Source organism: Dipodomys spectabilis, unplaced genomic scaffold (assembly GCF_019054845.1).
Source record: "Dipodomys spectabilis isolate Male_0828 unplaced genomic scaffold, ASM1905484v1 ptg000524l, whole genome shotgun sequence".
Classification (NCBI taxonomy): Eukaryota; Metazoa; Chordata; class Mammalia; order Rodentia; family Heteromyidae; genus Dipodomys; species Dipodomys spectabilis.
The window spans coordinates 613,909-624,362 of record NW_024871201.1 but is presented as its reverse complement, the minus strand read 5'-3'; the positions used below and the strand labels follow the sequence as shown (position 1 = coordinate 624,362).

The window sequence follows — 10,454 nt, the reverse complement described above, 5'->3', positions numbered from 1 at the left end:
CCAGACCCTGAAAATCCTCACCCTCATGTCTCCACATTCTTACATCAGAATTCCCACCTTCTGCTAGCTTCTTGCTTCCATTCCCTGCCCTGCCTTACGGGAAACCTCACGCTACATATCCCACAAAGGCTCACAGTGCTCTACCAGCACCCCTACTCTAAGTCACCTTCTCCTTTGTAGCCTTGTTCTTCTTTCTCAAAGCTCTGACCCAAACAGCCTCCTCCCCAGTGACCCCACCTTCTTCTACTGAAAACCCGTCCACCTGCCAGACTCTATCTTAAATCCTGCCTATTTCACAAGAGACCCCGCCCCTAACAAGTCTAGTCCTTCCTGTACCAACCCTGCTGTCTCAAAGTCCTACACAGACTGGCCTTCACCCTCAGGCCACACCATGCTTCACCACAGAGGCTGTGCCAATACCGACTCCTCCCTTGACCCAGACAGGGCTTCACCAGAAACCCCACACCATCTCATCCATGAAGGTCCCATCTAGTAACTTTTATTACAAATGTGATTTTATACTGGCCATAGAATTAATACTAATCAATATGATAAGAAAGGAGTATTGTTAAAAGGTAGCAACAATTAGATAGCTATTAGATGCCTTAGTCTAGTTTGGGGTTCTGTTACCAGGCAGATATACATTGTGTGAAAATGTTTAAAATTGATTCCTCTTATTGGAAAACATTCTTTGAAGTATCATTAAGGTTTCATGAGTGATAATTTTATTTCTAGAAAATTCGTGCACATTTTTGCCCATTAACTTCAAAAACATTAGTTATTTTAAATCTTCTGTTTTCTTTGAGGAAAGAGTTTTAGTGTATAAAAAGATAACTTTCAACTCATTTTTCCAATTAATAATTTTTGAGCTGCTTACCTTACTATGTACCAGAGATTTTTGTAACAGAAATTTTCTACCAGAATCCACTCTGAATTTCCTCCTTCCACTAAAGTGCGCTTTGGAAAATGTTGAAGTGAGATTATACAGGTGAAATGCCAGAAATAAAAACATATTTGAGATCATAACAAAATTATGATGACGACCTCACCCAAAGTGCTTTTTATTTTCTAAAAAGGAATGTAAGCCTATTTAACTGCAGATTTTCTGAAGACTAGAAGACAAAAATATAAGAAATTCCCTGTTATACCATGGTTCTGAAAACAAAACAAAAACAAACAAAGACAACATAATGAGACATATGGGAATGAGGAACTTGTACATGTGATATACAGTGTAAAAAATACATTGAATCACATAAAAATAATTTTGGTCGCGTTGTCTTGTTGTTCAATATATTTCTTTGCAAAAATTGCTCTTTGTTAAGCTGTGACTTAATATAGGTCTCAGCAGGGATCTGCCCAGGTAATTCTGTAGTTAGTATTTTTCATCATTTCAACGTCATCAGAATGAAAATCTCCTCACACCTTAAGACACATCTGCAACAGCATTAAACATACCCTCCTATTGGTCCAACAGTGTAATCCAGACCTGTGTTTTACCAAAGCTCTGTATGTGGTATGCTATGGTTTATTCAGGCTAAAGAGCCAAAGTAACTCATATTTGAGATTAACCCCACGATCTTGTGCTAGGCTTCCCTCAGAGTGACCCCAAGAGAGAGAGAAAAAAAACACAGGTTGCCATCAACCCTGCCCACCCTTAAGAAGGCAGAGCAGTTACCCAAGTGTTCCAGGAGCAGGACATACCAATAGTTCAGAAAAAGGCCAGAGCGGTTAAGGTGGACTCAAACGAATCCTGTAACTGCTTCTGTGGAAATTCCTTAAACTTGTTTGTTCAATACTATAAAAGCTGTGCAGATTTTGTGCTCTGGGACTCAGCATCACCTGTTACCAGGTGCGCGGAGGACCAAGCTTGAGCTTGCAAATAAACAACTCTTTTGCTGTTCACATTGGTCGTGGTCTCTGGTGATCGTTGGGGATCCTAAGTCCATACAACATTCCTGTTGGCTCGTCTGGAATCTGCCTCATAAGACCCTCCAGACACACCACCACAGAATCCCAAAAACCCAGCTGTTAAGTCAAGGCATTGCCGTTCTGTATATTTGGTTGCCTGCAGGTTCTGTATCTATAAATCTGGTTTCCTGAGGTGTCTGTACTCTGATTGGCAAGGAGTCTTGGTGGACACAATTTAAGACTGCCAATGGGGTCTGTGAAGAGACGTCCCCAGACCCTTCTGGGTAGATTGCTGTTTAATACAGACGTTTTTTTGGGAAACTCTCAGTCTGTAGACTGGCACTTTCTGGTTGTTGGCAATTTACAACTCTGCAGTGTGTCTTGGTAAGTAGTGTCTTTGTATTGAATGTTGTTTGTCATTTGGGGTTTATCTTACCCTTAGGTCTTGGCCCGGGGGGACAGAGTATGGGGGAGAATCTACCAGTTGGAGAGGATGGTTGCTAGGGACTTATTTCCCTTGCCCCCAAATGACTGGGACTTCTCTTCCACCTTGGAAGGACCCTGGGTCAACAAATGTTGGTGGGATGTCACCTCATTCACTGAGACCTGATTGTTTTCTGTTCTATGTTTCCTGAGATAGGGAAGTTCTGGTTGGGAATGGCAGGCTCACTCAGCAGACTCTGGATTCAGCTTGATGAGTGAGAATGGCACAGAGTTCTGGTAGGGATAAATTCAGCCTTTGGTTATTGTCTTCTTTAATTCGGTTTTAGAATTGGTACTAGTTTTAATTGTGGGTTTTTGTTTTTTGTGTTTTTGTTATTTATTTGAACATCGCTGTGGAAATAAAATTTCCAGCTTCTAACTGGGTTCAGTCACAGAGAAGGATAAGTGCCTAGCTTTGACTTTTCAGCTAGTCTCAACAATGTAAAGAGCTCTTGTCTAAAATTGGATAAAAGTGGTTGAACAAGGTTACAGTCCCACCAGCAATGCAGTAAGGTTCCCTTCTGTCCAAATGCCCTACAGCATCTGTTGTTATTAAGTTCTTGACTCTAACCATTCTAACTGGAATGAGGTGGTATCTCAATGTTGTTTTGATTTGCATTGCTTTAATGGCTAGGGAGGTTGAGCATTTTTACATGTGCCTATTGGCCATCCTTCTTTCCCTTTCAGAAAAGTTTCTCTTAAAGTCTTTAGCCCATTTATTTATTGGGAAGTTGTTTCTTTGAAGATTTGTTGTTAGGGGACTTAATTTTTTGAGTTCCAGGTATATTTTAGATATGAGACCCTTGTCCTTTGCATGGTTAATGAAGATCTTCTCCCAATCCGTGGGCTTTCTTTTGATCTTGCTGGCTATGTCCTATGCCATGCAAAAGCTCTGCAATTTCATGCAATCCCATTTGTCCAACTTTTCTTTCATTTGTTGTGTTTCTGGGTCTTTATTATGAAAATGTTGGTCTGTGCCATGGAGACCTAGGGTTTCTCCTATTACATTCTGTAATGATTTCAGAGTGTCTGCTTTGACTCCGAGGTCTTTGATCCATTTGGAGTTGATTCTGGTGCAGGGTGATATATAAGGATCTAGCTTTATTTTTCCACAAATAGTTAACCAATTTTGCCAGCACCATTTACTGAAGAGGCTGTCTTTCTTCCATTCTATTTTTTATACCACCCTTATCGAAGATTAGATGGCTACAGGTCTGTAGGTTCATTTCTGGGTTTTCAATTCTTTTTTTAATATCAAAATACATTTTATTCTGGACCTCTTTCAGATCTGATTCAAATTACAGTTGTCAAAGCAATGCAATGCAAAGGGAAACTGCAACAACAACAATAATAAATGTACCTAGAAAGGATAAAAGAGTCATTGGGGACTAATCATTGTGATGTGGAACCAAATACATTGTAAGTGTAATTAACATGGTCCAGGACAGCATAGAACATCTTCATCAGTCTTTCTTACACAATAATCATGAAAACTGAGCAATAAGTTCTTTAACATGTACAAAACACTGACATTGGCTGGATTACACTTTTACAACAGTTTTAAAGTTAACCGGATAACTAAAAAATGATGCAGACATCTTAATCAGCTGCTACAGGTAGGCTCACAGAATTAGACCCAAAGGATTTGGAAAAAATCTAAATGAAAACATTATAGCTACAATGTCAAAGTTAGGAAAGAAGAAAATTAATTCTGTATTCAAGGATTATAGAGCTACAAAATGCAGTCTGTTTGTTTTTGTCTGTAATGAGATGGATAACTACATCAGACTAGATACAACATGCAGAACATTTTCTTGAACTTATCCAGAAAGTCCAAAGGAAACATCATGAAGCAGCTCACTAGAAAAGAAAAATATGCCCTAGTTTAGTTATTCACCCTGCTTCAACACTGTCAACGTAAAGGCAGAAATAAAGGATGCTATCAATGCCTCAGAACTACTGATATAAGACATCAAATTTATACATCAGTGTATTAAAAAAGTGAATACCTCCTCTTTTTCCCTCTCTTCTACACTGAAATAGAATCATGTTAAAAATTTATATTAAACGTGACACTCAGAACTACTACTGGAAAGAGTAATTCATAAGCTCCCTACCCTCCAGCCACCTCTGCTGATTCAGAGAAGGGAAGGGAAGGGAACCAAAAACAAACAACAACAAAAAAACCCAGGGTCTCTGTAGGTTTGCTGCTATTCCCCAAAATGTCAGTGTTTGCTGCCGTGCCACAATGTTGGTCCAGTGAAACATGATTTCTGCAAAACTGTCAATAGTAATTCATCATTTGCAAGTACCGTCTTTCGTTTGTGAGCTGGAACACAGGTTCTGTAGAAACATACAATGTGCTTAAGAAAATGAAAGTGGTCTTAAAAGAGTAAATAGCACTGCATGAGATTTGTTTTTCTAAGCATCTAGTAAAACTTGTCATTTTCGCTCTCTCAAAGTATGGTCATTTATGATTCCTTCAATTGTCAAAAATGCACAGCCATCTTTAGGCCAATAATCATTAATAGTTTACATTACTCTTAACAAAATCATTCTACATAAACAGATATCTCCTTAAAAATAGTACTCTCTCATTAAATCTAATTTTACAGAATGAAATTTAAGGAAAAAAGGTGTGTTTTATAAGTTAAGTGAAAAAGCACAAAACTTTGGCCTTTCTCTTGACATTTTTAGGTCAAAAAACAAAAAACCTTCATGTAATTCAATCTAATGGTTACTTTTTGCACCATAATTTGTTTTTTACACCACAAAAGGAAGCACTTTCAGTATCTGTAAAAAGTGTTTAATCCTAAAACTTACTTTACCTAGAGAATTATTCTTTAAAACAGAATTTGATACATGCTAAGACCTATTAGGAAATTACCAGTTTCCACTTCTAAAACTCATTTTAAAATCAATTATATTACCTGATCAATTACAGGAAAGGGGGATTAGAGGAAAGATGAGTACTTAAGAGACTTCCTACATGGAGAAGAAAGAAATTTTTCCTTTATGACATTTAAGAGTGGCAGCTGCTCCTTATTTTATTTAATTCTCTGAGAATGCAGCAAGTTTTCCTTCCTATTTTCCTTACGATTAAATTTCATAATGGTAGCATAAAAAATAATGATTTGCAGTGAATACTATAGAAAAATTACTGCATTCAGCTGATCTTCAGGAATAAATTGTTCTCATGAGAAAATGGGAGGAAAAATGAGTAAGAAACTTCAAATATAGAACTTTTACAGGCTGTGAAACTTGGTCTCTTGCAATCATGTTATTTCTCAATTAGAGACAATCTTATTCATGTCTATTGGAGCAGCATGGTGGCACACAGCAGGCATTGGTGATGTTGAGAACAGCAGCAAAACCCAACACATGGATGCTCATGAAGAACCAGCTTGTGAGATGGACACCTTTCAGAGAAGGTTATACTTGAAAGACTCTAGACTTCAGGATAATAAAGCTCTGAATTTATACTCTTTAAGTGTATGTCCTATCTTGGCTATTATGATTTAAGTAAAATAACAGAAGAATAAAAAAAAAACAGAAAAGATGACAATATCATAAAAATGTAGCTGTTTATTTTGGCAGCTATATTGCAGAATTTCTTGACTATCTTTTAAATCAGCTGGGAAAAAAGTCATTAACTGTATCCAAATGAATAAATTGTCCACATCAAAATACAAAAGTACTATCAATAATCACCTCTGACTTTCAGATTTAAATTCAGTGCAATTGACAATGCATCTCTAAAAGAAAATGCAGCTTAAAAATACTCAAAACATTTGTGTCTATTCCTGGGAGCACATTTAAAAATTAATGCACAGATTTTTTATTTTTATTTATTTTTTTAAACAATGAGAAGTCAAACACAGATGTGGACTTCTAGCAATAAATGCAGTATACCAAGTGCCAGCATATTAGGTTTCCTACATAAGTCACAGAGGAGTTAAGTTCTAAATATCTAACGTGATCCAAAACCCTAAAAACAACTGGCACAAAACCATCGTGAATGACTGCCTCTCTGGATGTAAATTTTTAAAAAACATTACAGTATCATAGTATAGTGAAATTAAGTGTACGTATTCTTTTCACCAATAGAAAATGCTACCCTACCTTAGTAAACTAAGACTTGCTTCAATCAATGCTATTTTGTAAAAATAACAAAACAACAGATGCTGAAAATAAAAATTGCATTAATTGGGTTAAATCAATTTCTAGTTCAACTTAGAACATAGGTTAAACTTTTAATAGTAAAGCCCTCAAAATAATTAGTAACAGAAGTAGTGTTATAAATTTTCTAAGCTTGATTATAGGCAATTCCTTAATTAAAAAATTTTAAGATAAAAATTTGACAACTACTTTCTTTAAAATTGATAGTCCTGGATTCTTATGCAGATCATGACAAACCCTATTAAATCACACACATAGGCATGGCTCATGCTAACATTTATCTATTACTTTACTTTTAGCTGCATGAGCATAAGAGGAATTTTGATTTGATACCTATATTTTTTAAGAAAATACTTGATATAAACAGAGTGAGGGACAGGATATAGTAGTGATTTCTGGGAAAAATAGTAGTGTAAATCTATCTATCTATCTATCTATCTATCTATCTATCTATCTATCTATCTATCTATCTATCTATCTATCTATCTATTTATCTATCTATCTATCTATCTATCTATCTATCTATCTATCTATCTATCTATCTATCTATCTATCTATCTATCTATCTATCTGACTATCTATCTATCTATGTAGTCACAAGTACCACAAATGCAGAGTCAAAGCAGCAGTGAGGTTAGTGCAATCACTTTTTTTTCTTTTTAAAATTCTGAATCACTGCTATTTAAAAACACCTTGAAGCAAGTCTTTTGTCTTAAAGATTGTTTGTAAACTAAGGTAGCAAATATTTTGCCATGTAATGGCAGTTGTTATATGCCATTATCTTGTTTTGTATAAAAGAATATAACATGAGAGATTTTTAATACTGAAGTTTGGTTACATTACATATTTAAGCTTCTATACAGAATGATGGACACTTGGAGAAGCTATTCCTCATCCAGAAACATTTTAATCTCTTAAAAATCAAAGCAAAACAATTTTTTTTAAAAGCCCCAAACTACTTTGCTCCTTTTTGCAATAGTGCACATTTTATCCATAATTTACTTATGGTTAAAAAGCATCAGAAGATTTTTTTATCTTCAATATCGTACTTAAAGAAAAACAAAACATTTGTGCCCTTCTAGTATTTAATTGGCAGAAATATGTCCCCCAAAATAACCTATTGTATTTAAGCCACATCACTAAAATAAAATATAGTGAGACAGAGAGAGAAATAGAGACAGAGAGACACAGAGAGAAATAGAAATAGAAACAGAAGCAGAGCATCCTTCTTTACGGATGTTTCTTGTAGGTTGACATGACCAAAGTCCTATGCTTTCTTTTAACTTCCAATGCCCCTTTCCACAATATGCACCAATTGAATATATTCTCTGGGAGCCAAAAATGTACCAAAAATCTACCTCTTCTAAAGAATGCTTTAAAGTATTTTTAAGAAAATTTTTATTGTTTAAAAGGTGAAAAAAATATAAACAAGAAACTGATTCACTCCCTTACTTCATGCATCCACAATCAAACAAAAATCAAAATTTAAAAGCAAGAACAAACTACTGCTGTGAGTTTTGTTATGTCCATTTTCTCTGTACATACCATCTGCTCACTACTGAAGGGAAAAAAGAATAGAATCAGTGGTGTCTGCTGATTGATTCAAAGGGGAGAAACAAGGCTGTCATTTAGTAAACAAACTCTGGTACATATATGGTCTGCTTTTATAGCGTATATTTATTTCTCTCTTCTGTTTTTCATATCCCAAACTACTAAATGCTATTTTAGTGGCACAGCAGATTAGATTCCAGCACTTGGTGAACAGAATTCACAAGCTGTGACAAAACTCTGTCATCTTCAGGCTGCAATTTTGTATATATACATTGCATGGATATACTTCTCTTAGATTTGGCTATAGTGGACTGGCCATGGTTCAGGTGGGACTGTAGCAGTACATGGGTCAAGGACAGTCATTTTGGATATGTACACATTCATAGTCGGCCCATGGCTTCCAACTAGTAGCGCTATTTCTGGGTCTAATACACAAACTGAACCATCTGATGCACTGGCTCAAAATTTGTCTCCTGCTGCGTTCCAGCAAACTTCAAAAATTCCACCTGTTTGACTCATACATATACTAGCTATTGCAATGCTTGGTAAGAAATGTACGCATTATCCTGCCCATATAATTGTAACCCCTCTGTACAGTATGTTCACAAATAAAATAAAATTAAATTAAAAAAAGAAAGTTATAATAAAAGAGCAAATATAAAAAAAAATTCCACCTGTTCCCCCATAGCTGTGAACTAGAGCAACTGCTTGTGTTTCAATTGTGCACACATTTGTCAAAAGAACCACTTGCCAGATACTTGCCATCAGGACTGAAAGCAACACTGTACACAGGTTCTTGGTGTTTTGTCAAAGTATGGATGCGAATCCCTCGGTCTACATCCCATAACGTAACAGTAGAATCAAAGAACACACTTGCTAACATAAGGTTGTCATTGGATTATTTGTCCCTGGTCCTGTTGGACTTCATTTGATAGTATAAATTTCTTTATTATGTGCTTGCAAATCATGTACACAATTATCTTATTTCATGCTCCATATCTTCAAAGTTATGTCATCAGAACAGGAGGCCAGAAGATTGCCAATGGGGTCCCACTTGATAGCATTTACTTCATTTTTATGTCCCTGGAATGTTTTAATAGATCTGTGTTGTCCTAATTTGCAGACATGAATGCACAAATCTGTACTACATGAAGCAAAGGTGTTGTTGCTCTGCCAGTCAACATCCAATGCTGGTGCCGAATGAAAAGGAAACTTCTGCTTGGCTTCACAATTATTTGTGTTTTCAATTCTATTCCATTGGTCCTGAGGTCTGTTCTTGTGTCAGTACCAAGCTGCTTTGATTGCAATGGATTAAATAGTAGAGTTTGAAATTTGATATTGATATTCCTCCAGCACTGCTCTTTCTGTTGAGGATCGTTTTTGCTATTTGGGGTCTTTTAGTATTCCATATGAATTTTTGGATTGCAACTTCTATTTCCTTGAGGAATTATGTTGGAATATTGATAGGTATCACATTGAATTTGTAAATAGCCTTGGGAAGTATTGCCATTTTCACAATGTTGATCTTTCCAATCCAGGAGCATGGAAGTTTTTGCCAATTTCTAAGTTCTGTTTTGATTTCATTTTTCAAATTTTCAAAATTTTCATCACAGATGTCCTTCACTTCTTTGGTTAAATTAATTTCTTGGTATTTTATTTTTTGTGGAGCTATTACAAATGAAGTTGCTTTCCTAATTTTAGACATACTTTTCTGATTGTTGGCATACAGAAAAGCCATTGCTTTTTGAGGGTTAATTTTATACCCTGCTACTTTGCCAACGTTTTCAATCAGCTTGAGCTCCCCTATGATCCAGCAATCCCACTTTTGGGCATTTACCCAAATGATCACAAACAAGACCACACTAAAGCTACCAGCACGACTATGTTTATTGCAGCATTATTTACCATAGCTAAGATATGAATCCAACAGAGATGCCCTGCAGTAGATGAATGGATCAAGAAAATGTGGTATATATACACAATGGAATTCTATGCCTCCATCAGAAAGAATGACATTGGCCCATTTGTTAGGAAATGGAAAGACTTGAAAAAATTATATCAAGTTAAGTAAGCCAGGTCCAAAAAAACATAGTTTCCATGGTTTCCCTTATTTTCAATAAGTAGTATATGTATGAGTCAAGCAGAAAAGGTCAGATAAGGTGATGTTCGGGAAATGAACCTAAGATATGTATTCAAATGTTTTTTTCTTTCATGCGATTGTTTCTAACACGTTTATAAGATTATTTCTTTGCAGCTTTGTATGTCCCTCCTCCACAGTATAACCCCTTCTTTCACTGTATTTGATGTCGGTATAATTTGTGGAGGGGAAG

The 10,454-nt window shown here is 35.9% G+C and overlaps 1 pseudogene; it reads right to left on the bottom strand.

Annotated features, from left to right (window-relative positions):
• Positions 1-8,415: 8,415 nt before the first annotated feature.
• Positions 8,416-9,654, bottom strand: LOC122099598 (annotated as a pseudogene).
• Between the last annotated feature and the right edge of the window lie 800 nt (positions 9,655-10,454).